At 49.6% G+C, this 8,817-nt stretch overlaps 2 non-coding genes across 2 annotated transcripts; both read right to left on the bottom strand.

Moving 5' to 3' along the window:
* Window positions 1-1,114: 1,114 nt before the first annotated feature.
* trnak-uuu (transfer RNA lysine (anticodon UUU)) lies at window positions 1,115-1,187 on the bottom strand. The gene has a single exon. It is a non-coding gene; the product is annotated as a tRNA-Lys (tRNA).
* A 178-nt stretch (window positions 1,188-1,365) lies between these two features.
* Window positions 1,366-1,447, bottom strand: trnas-uga (transfer RNA serine (anticodon UGA)). The gene has a single exon. It is a non-coding gene; the product is annotated as a tRNA-Ser (tRNA).
* Between the last annotated feature and the right edge of the window lie 7,370 nt (window positions 1,448-8,817).

Below are 8,817 nucleotides of genomic sequence, written 5' to 3'. Positions count from 1 at the left end.
CGATCCCACTGAGGAGAAATCAGGCTGCCATGTCTCATCCTATGTAATGGGGTTTTTCAGTACTGGCCCTGGGGACCGACAGCACTGCACAATTGGGAAGTCTGTCTTATTCTACTCACTCTTTGAGCACTCTTTCCTAAATGGCTGACCATCAGAATCAGGTGTGCCGAACAAGGGAGATGCACTGATCCCCGGGAGCAGGAAGGAACATCGCTCTAGTACAGGGTCAGCAGAAGAGATGGACCGTAGTGATAGCAAGCTGAGGCCTACAAAAAGAAGACTGACCTTCGCCCAAACAGAGACTTGAATTAAGCAGACCACCTTCTCCTATGTTGTGTGTAACACTGCTGCCTGACCTACTTGCAACCTAGCAAGCGGAGATTGTAAGCTAGCCCTGGAAGCGGCTAAAACAACAGTCCCACTGAGGAGAAATCAGGCTGCCATGTCTCATCCTATGTAATGGGGTTTTTCAGTACTTGCCCTGGGGACCGACACCACTGCACAAATGGGAGGTATGTCTTATTCTACTCACTCCGTGAGCACTCTTTCCTGAAGGGCTGACCATCAGAATCGTGTGTGCCGAACAAGGGAGATGCACTGATCCCCGGGAGAAGGAAGGAACATAGCTCTAATACAGAGTCAGCAGAAGAGATGGACCCGTAGTGATAGCAAGCTGAGCCCTCCAAAAAGTAGACTGACCTTCGCCCAAACAGGGACTTGAATAAAGCAGACCACCTTCTGCCCTGTTGTGTGTTACATTGCTGCCTGACCTACTTGCAACCTAGCAAGCCGAGATTGTAAGCTAGCCCTGGAAGCGGGTAAAACAGCAGTCCCACTGAGGAGAAATCAGGCTGCCATGTCTCATCCTATGTAATGGGGTTTTTCAGTGCTGGGCCTGGGGACCGACAGCACTGCACAATTCGGAGGTCTGTCTTATTCTACTCACTCTGTGATCGCACTTTCCTAAGGAGCTGACCATCAGAATCAGGTGTGCCGAACAAGGGAGGTCCACTGATACCCTGGAGCAGGAAGGAACACCACTCCAGTACAGTTTCAGAAGAAGAGATGGACCGTAGTGATGGCAAGGTGACTCCGCCAAAAGCAGACAGACCTTCGCCCAAACAGGGACTTGAACCCTGGACCCTCAGATTAAAAGTCTGATGCTCTACCGACTGAGCTATCCGGGCTCTTGTGGAGCACTGGCTTCTCACCTTTTATAAAGCAGCAGTTTTACAACAAGCTGCCCAGAAGAGATGCAGGTGTCACGAGGATGAAAGCTAGAAGCAGTTATGGCACAGAGAGCGAAGGACCATAGAAGGCACAATTACCGTCACAGAAAGCTAAAGCAATACTGCAAAGCCCTCCCGTAGTCGGCAGGGTTCTAACCTGCGCGGGGAGACCCCAATAGATTTCAAGTCCATCGCCTTAACCTCTCGGCCACGACTACGCCTAATGTTAGGTAGTACACATAATGGGTTCGTGGAAAAAAACGCATTCATTTAAATTGCCATATACCGCATAATGGTTCGAAGGGATTGTACTGTCAATTTGGATCTATTTTCTCCTTTAGAAAACTTGCCAATGGGACGAGTCGGCTTACCACCCTTTTCCGTAGGGAATCCGCAGTAAACCAAGTATTGACACCTCTAGGGGGTGATGTTGACCACCAGGAGAGCCCCCCCACCCCCACCCCCACCTCCCACGAACCCTATTAAGGTCCTTTTGCCATCGTTCTGCTGGCCGTTGGGGGTATTCGCTCCCAGGACCCTATTATTTGGCCTTTCTCCCATTAAACGAATGGCCGGGGCTGTTCTAGGGTGGGCTTCGCATCCCAGCGCGCCGCGTTTTGTCCACCCGCCATATGGGTCCGCTGTGTGGACCCCCGTGACCCCCTGAAGCCTACAAAAAGAAGACTGACCTTCGACCCTCGAGCCCCGAGGACCCCCGACCTGGACCCCCGGTCCAACGGAACCACTATTTGTCCACTTTTCCACTATTTTTACGGAACTTTCCCAAAAGGGTCCCAGAGGTGGGGGGTGGGCAGGTCCTCGCGCTTTTGACAGCACGTTCTAGGGGCCCTCAGGAGCCACCGTTCCAAATTTCAGGCCCCTAGGACGTTTCTAAAAAAATCCCACCTAATATTTACTTGAATGTGTTCGGCCTAGCGGTTTCGTGGACACGGCTCGCCGTGGTCCGATCGGGCCGAATTTTGGATATGTGTCTCATGGGGGCCCCCTCGAACGGGCATAGAAGTCTGGTGACCCTATGACCTTATTTAGGGGTCAAAGGGTCAAAAAAGGGAGCGCTTGTCCACCAAACCGGTAAGCGTTTACATTGGAGATGGGACATCCGCCCTTCGGAGACGATGGGTCGTAGGGCCCCGAGATTCGAGATTCTCGCATCTCAGGGGCCCCTCTCCCATGTCCCCAAAGCACGAAGCTGTAGGACCTTGAAAAAAAATTCCCATCCGGCACCCTGAAATCTCTCAAAAGGCTCTGATCATGTAAGAGTCAGAGAGGGCTGAGGGAGAGATTTTGTGCAGGAGGCTCCAAATTTTCCCCTCGCCTTAGGGCCCCGCTCTTTCGGCAGCTCACTCTTGGCGGCCCCTTGACCCACCGATCCGAATTTCGGGCCCCTGTGTCTTTTCTAAAAAAGTCCCACCTGCCACATACTTGAATGGGTTCGGCCTAGCGGATTCGTGGACACGACTGGCAAGGGCCCCAGGGACCCGCACTTTCGGAAGCTCACTCGGGGCGGACCCTTGACCCACCGATCCGAATTTCGGGCCGCTGGATTTTTTCTAAAAAAGTCCCACCTGCCATATACTTGAATGTTTTCGGCCTAGCGGGTTCGTGGACAAGACTCGCAAGGGTCCGATCGGGCCGAATTTTGGATATGTGTCTCATGGGGACCCACTCGACCGGGCATAGAAGTCTGGTGGCCCTACGACCTTCTTTAGGGGTCAAACGGTCAAAGAAGTGACCCCACGTCCAGCAAACCGGTACAAGTTTTGATTGAAGATGGGACGTCCACAGTTCGGAGACTATAGGTCGTAGGGTCCCCAAATTCAAGATTCTTGCATCTCAGGGGCCCCTCTCCCATGTCCCCGAAGCACGAAGCTGTAGGACCTTGAAAAAAAATTCCTGTCCGGCACCCTGAAATCTCTCAAAAGGCTCTGATCATGTAAGAGTCAGAGAGGGCCGAGGTAGAGATTTTGTGCAGGAGGCTCCGAATTTTTCCCTCGCCTTAGGGCCCCACGCTTTCAGCAGCTCACTCGGGGCGGCCCCTGGACCCACCGATCCGAATTTCGGGCCCCTGGGTCTTTTCTAAAAAAGTCCCACCTGCCATATACGTGAATGTTTTCGGCCTAACAGGTTCGTGGACACGACTCCCAAGTGTCCGATCGGGCCGAATATTGGATATGTGTCTCATTGGGACGCCCTCGAATGGGCATAGAAGTCTGGTGGCCCTACGACCTTCTTTAGGGGTCAAACGGTCCCAGAAGGGACCCCACGTCCACCAAATCGGTACGCGTTTTGATTGGTTGTGGGACGTCCACAGTTCGGAGACGATAGGTCGTAGAGCCCCCAGATTTGAGATTCTGGCATCTCAGGGGCCCCTCAACCAGGGCCCCAAAACACATAGTCGTATGACCCAAGGAAAAAAAGTGCATCGCGCTAGGTCCTCACGCTTCTGACAGCACGTTTTAAGGGACCTCAGGAGCCACCATTCCAAATTTCGGGCCCCTAGGACGTTTTTAAAAACATCCCACCTCCCATTTACCTGAATGTGTTTGTCCTAGCGGTTGCGTGGACACGGCTCGCCGGCATCCGATCGGGCCAAATTTGGTATGTTTGCCTCATGGGGACCCCCTTGACCGGACAGAGAAGTTTGGTGGCCCTACGACCTTCCTTAGGGGTCAAAAGGTCAAAAAAGGGAGCGCTTGTCCACCAAACTGGTACGCGTTTACATTGGAGGTGGGACATACGCCCTTCGGAGATGATGGGTCGTAGGGCCCCCAGATTCGAGATTCTCGCATCTCAGGGGCCCCTCTCCCATGTCCCCGAAGCACGAAGCTGTAGGACCTTGAAAAGAAATGCCCGTCCGACACCCTGAAATCTCTCAAAAGGCTCTGATCATGTAAGAGTCAGAGAGGGCTGAGGGAGAGATTTTGTCCAGGAGGCTCCGAATTTTTCCCTCGCCTTAGGGTCCCGCGCTTTCGGCAGCTCACTCGGGGCGGCCCCTGGACCCACCGATCCGAATTTGGGGCCTCTGGGACGTTTCTAAAAAAGTCCCACCTGCCATATATTTGAATGGGGTTCAAATACATTGCGGGTGGACATGCACCACATGTGGTGAAATTAACATTTACAATTTATTCAGCGGGACCTCCGTAGTGCTCCCGTGGACATTAATTTTTATGCAAATTCAACAGTATTATGTGATAAAACTTACATGAATGGACTCTGCTGATCGTGCTGTGTACAGTAGAGGTGTTTCCATTAACAATATTGCACTAATTTGAAATGAATCAAGTTAAATAGACTTGCTATTTGATAATCTGGAAGTGGACACATATGACGTCAAATAAATTGAGGGTGGACATGCACCATATGTGGTGAAAGTAACCAAAATACAACATTTTTCCAATGGAAATTCTACATTATTATGGGATAGATCTTACATTAATGGACTCTGCTGAGATGTCTGAGTACACTGCAGGCGTTTTGATCAACCATATTGCATGTATTTAATTAAATCAAATTGAATAGAATTGCTATTTGTTAAACCTCAGGTGGACACATATCCCACTTGCCATTTATTCATATTGGATGGACACCAATTTTTTGGGCACCGTATCTCTGCCTCCCGGGGGTTCAGGGACTTGGGGCCGGTAACATCGGATAGAGGTCCCCAAGGTCTAATTTTGACCAGAGTTTGGTGTTTTTTCCCCCCTTTTTGAGTGAGTTATGGCCGGTCAAATTTTGGGACTTTTTGCATTTGCGGGTCCGTATCTCTGGCCCCCGGGGGTCTATCGACTTGGGGGAGGTGGCTTCAGAGAGGGCCCTTCGAGTGCTATCAAGTCACCCAGTTTCAATTTGCTGGGTCTCTTCCTTCCATTTGACTATCAAAAATGTGGGGGGCCATAACTCCGCCCCCCGGGGATTTATGGATGGGGGGCCAATGGTGTTCGGTGGGCCTTCTGTAGGTCTTACTCTGACCCGAGTTTGGTGCACTTTGGCCCCGTTTTGGCAGAGTTACAGCTTGGCAACACTTGTGACATTTTGGTGAACATGCACCACATGTGGTGACATTAACCAAAATCCAAATAATTTTCTATGTATATTTCTACAGTGTTATCGGATAAAACTTACAAAAATGGATTCCTGGGAGCTTGCAGAGTACAGCTGATGAGACTTCAACCACAATATTGCCAACATTTATCTGTCCACGGAACCATTAGGAAGGGCGTGCTGAATAAATGGCAAATGGGAGGTTTTTTCAAAAAAAATGTCCATTTACAATTTATTCAGCGGGACCTCCGTAGTGCTCCCGTGGACATAATTTTTTTATGCATATTTTACATTATTATTGGATAAAACTTACATGAATGGATTCCTCTGAGTGTCCTGAGTACAGTACAGGTGTTTTCATTAACAATATTGCAAATTTACCTCCTGACCACCATGAAAACAGATCCCGATGCAGTGTTATTTTCTGCTAAAAGGTTGCAAGCTATAGCAGTTTCTAACACATGGCCAGTCTTCATTATTACGTGCAAAAACTTACATGAATGGGTTCCCCTTGGTGTCCTGAGTACATTACAGGTATTTTCATTAACAATAACAAACATTTGAAATAAATAAAGTTAAATACAGTTGCTATTTAATGAACAGTGAGATACGCACCACATATGGTGCACATGTGTGCCAAAATTCAATGCTCACTTTTATGCAAATTCTACAGTATTATGTGATAAAACGTACATGAATGGATTCCTCTTAGTGCCCTGAGTACAGTACAAGTGTTTTCTCTAGGCCTCATAAAAAACATTTTCTTCCGACTTCCACCCCCCTCGAGCTGCCTTCTCTAGCCGGGGAGGGTGCACCCTGGCCGGCATGGATGAGTAGGTGCGAGGGGGGTGGATGGTACTATTTATTTGCTAATATCTCCGCGATGCTGTGGACCCCAGGGCTGAAATTCGGGGGATCCCTAGAGGGCCGAGGGGCCTACCGTATGCAACCACCCTCGAGTTCCTGGGTGGTCCAGTTCCTGAGTTATAATGGTTCAAATTCCACATTTTGTTGGCCGTAACTCGGACCCCCGGGGTCATAGGAACATGGGGCTAGTGTCGTCCGATTGAGGTCCCCAAGGTCTAATTTTAACCCGAGTTTGGTGTTTTTTCCCCTCTTTTTGGGTGAGTTATGGCCGGTCAAATTTTGGGACCTTTTGCATTTGCGGGCACATATCTCTGGCCCCTGGGGGTCTATCGACTTGGGGGAGGTGGCTTCAGAGAGGGCCCTTCGAGGGCTATCACGTCACCGAGTTTCAAGTCACTAGGTCTCTTCCTTCCATTTGACTATCAAAAATGTGGGGGCCAAAACTCCGCCCCCCGGGGTGTTATGGATGTCGGGGCAGCGGTCTTCGGTAGGCCTTCTGGAGGTCTTACTCTGACCCGAGTTTGGTGCAGTTTGGCCCCGTTTTGGCGGAGTTACAGCTTGGCAAAGTGTGTGACATTTGGGTGAACATGCACCACATGTGGTGAAATTAATCAAAATCAATTTTTTTCTATGCATATTTCTACAGTATAATGGGATAAAACTTACAAAAATGGATTCCTCTGAGTGCCCTGAGTTAGAGGTCTTCACGGGTCCAAAAATTCGTGCCCGAACCCGAAAGAGACCCGTAATGTACTACACCGAACCGACCCGGACCCGTCTAATATTTCAAAAGCTGGACCCGGACCCGTGGACCCGACCCAGACCCGTATATTATTTGAAATCTGGACCCGAACCCGCTGGGAAGACACAGACCCGACTGGACCTGACGTTCACATATTCCACCATAAAATTGCTATTACAAATCAATAAACCTGTTGCAAAAAATACAGCTTTTTGTCTCACCTAATTTAAAGAGCCGTAGTCTCTCCTCCTTGTACCTGACTGCCTGTGATGCATTACAATCCTCCGACAAGAAAGTTATTCATGTTATTCCTCTCGTTATTCCAAGTCCAAGCTGAATCCACTCATTATTTCAGTTTCAAAAGTCCACTTGATGTCACGGTGACGGATGACAAATGCAACTGTGCATATGTACATTCTGATTCGAGTTAATTCGCATAATAACTTAGACTGTTTGCCCTTTTGAACTATAATAACGATCGCTCGTGCAATGCCATGGCCGCTGACGTTATTTATTTGCTATCATCTGATGTCTGTGCTCTCTGCTCTGCATCGAGTCTGAATCTGAACCACTAAAACTTTAAGATTAAACGGTTCATTTATAATATTATAAAAATCGGAGAAAATGTAAAACGCGGTTTGGCGGTCGAAGTGTCCCTCACTGGTTGCCACAGAAACAGGAAATGCGCTCGAGACTGCACATGCGTGCTAGCTGTATCAAACGAAAAAGCTTTAACGCAGTTTGAGCGTCATAGAAAACATTCATGTGACAGTTCACCTCAGATTGTGTTGCTGATTTGAAATATATTAAATATGAGTGTGTCATGTCTGCAAGCATTAATACCGTGCGTGCACTTGTATTAACTCTGAGTCTGCGCGCTCTGCTTCTAAAAGCAGAGAGAGAGAGAGATCATTTTTTTTGGCTCCCTCTTTTCTTTTCCTAATTTTACAAGTTGCAAGTTACAAAAAACACAAGCAGTCTTTGATCATGGCCGGGTGTTCTCCAAATCCAATGACTCCGATCGCACGGGTATTACACACAATGTTAAACAGACCCGGGACCCGAGGTAATAGATTCGGACCCGACCCGGACCCGGCTGATGATTTAAAATATAGACCCGAACCCGTACGGGTCCCGGGTCGGGTCCGGGGTCGACGGGTCTCGGGTGCACTGTGAAGACCTCTACCCTGAGTACAGTACAAGTGTTTTCTCTAGGCCTCATAAAAAAATTTTTCTTCCGACTTCCACCCCCCTCGAGCTGCCTTCTCTAGCTGGGGAGGGTGCACCCTGGCCGGCATGGATGAGTAGGTGCGAGGGGGGTGGATGGTACTATTTTTTTGCTAATATCTCCGCGATGCGGTGGACCCCGCGGCTGAAATTCGGGGGATCCCTAGAGGGTCGTGGACACGACGTGGACACGACTCCCAAGGGTCCGATCGGGACGAATTTTGGATATGTGTCTCGAGGGGATCCCCTCGACCGGCACAGAAGTCTGGTGGCCCTACCACCTTATTTAGGGGTCAAACGGTCACAGAAGGGACCCCACGTCCACAAAAGCGTTACGCGTTTTGATGGAAGGTGGGACGTCCACAGTTCAGAGACGATAGGTCGTAGGGCCCCCAGATTTGAGATTCTGGCATCTCAGGAGCCCCTCACCCAGGGCCCCGAAGCACGAAGTCGTAGGACTAAAGGGAGAAAAGTGCATCGCACTAGGGCCCCGAGCTTTTGACTGCACGATCCAGGGGCCCCAAAGAGCCACTGTTCCGAATTTTGGGCCCCTGGGACTTTTCTAAAAAAATCCCACCTGCCATTTATTTGAATGTGTTCAGAATAGCGGGTTCGTGGACACTGATTGCAAGGGCTCTTGGGCCCCGGGCCTTCATAAGCTTACTGGGGGAGGCCCCAGGAGCCACC

This window comes from Carassius carassius, chromosome 18 (genome assembly GCF_963082965.1).
Source record: "Carassius carassius chromosome 18, fCarCar2.1, whole genome shotgun sequence".
In the NCBI taxonomy this organism is placed as follows: domain Eukaryota; kingdom Metazoa; phylum Chordata; class Actinopteri; order Cypriniformes; family Cyprinidae; genus Carassius; species Carassius carassius.
Note: the sequence above shows the minus strand (reverse complement) of the source record. Positions and strands in the feature narration are given on the sequence as shown.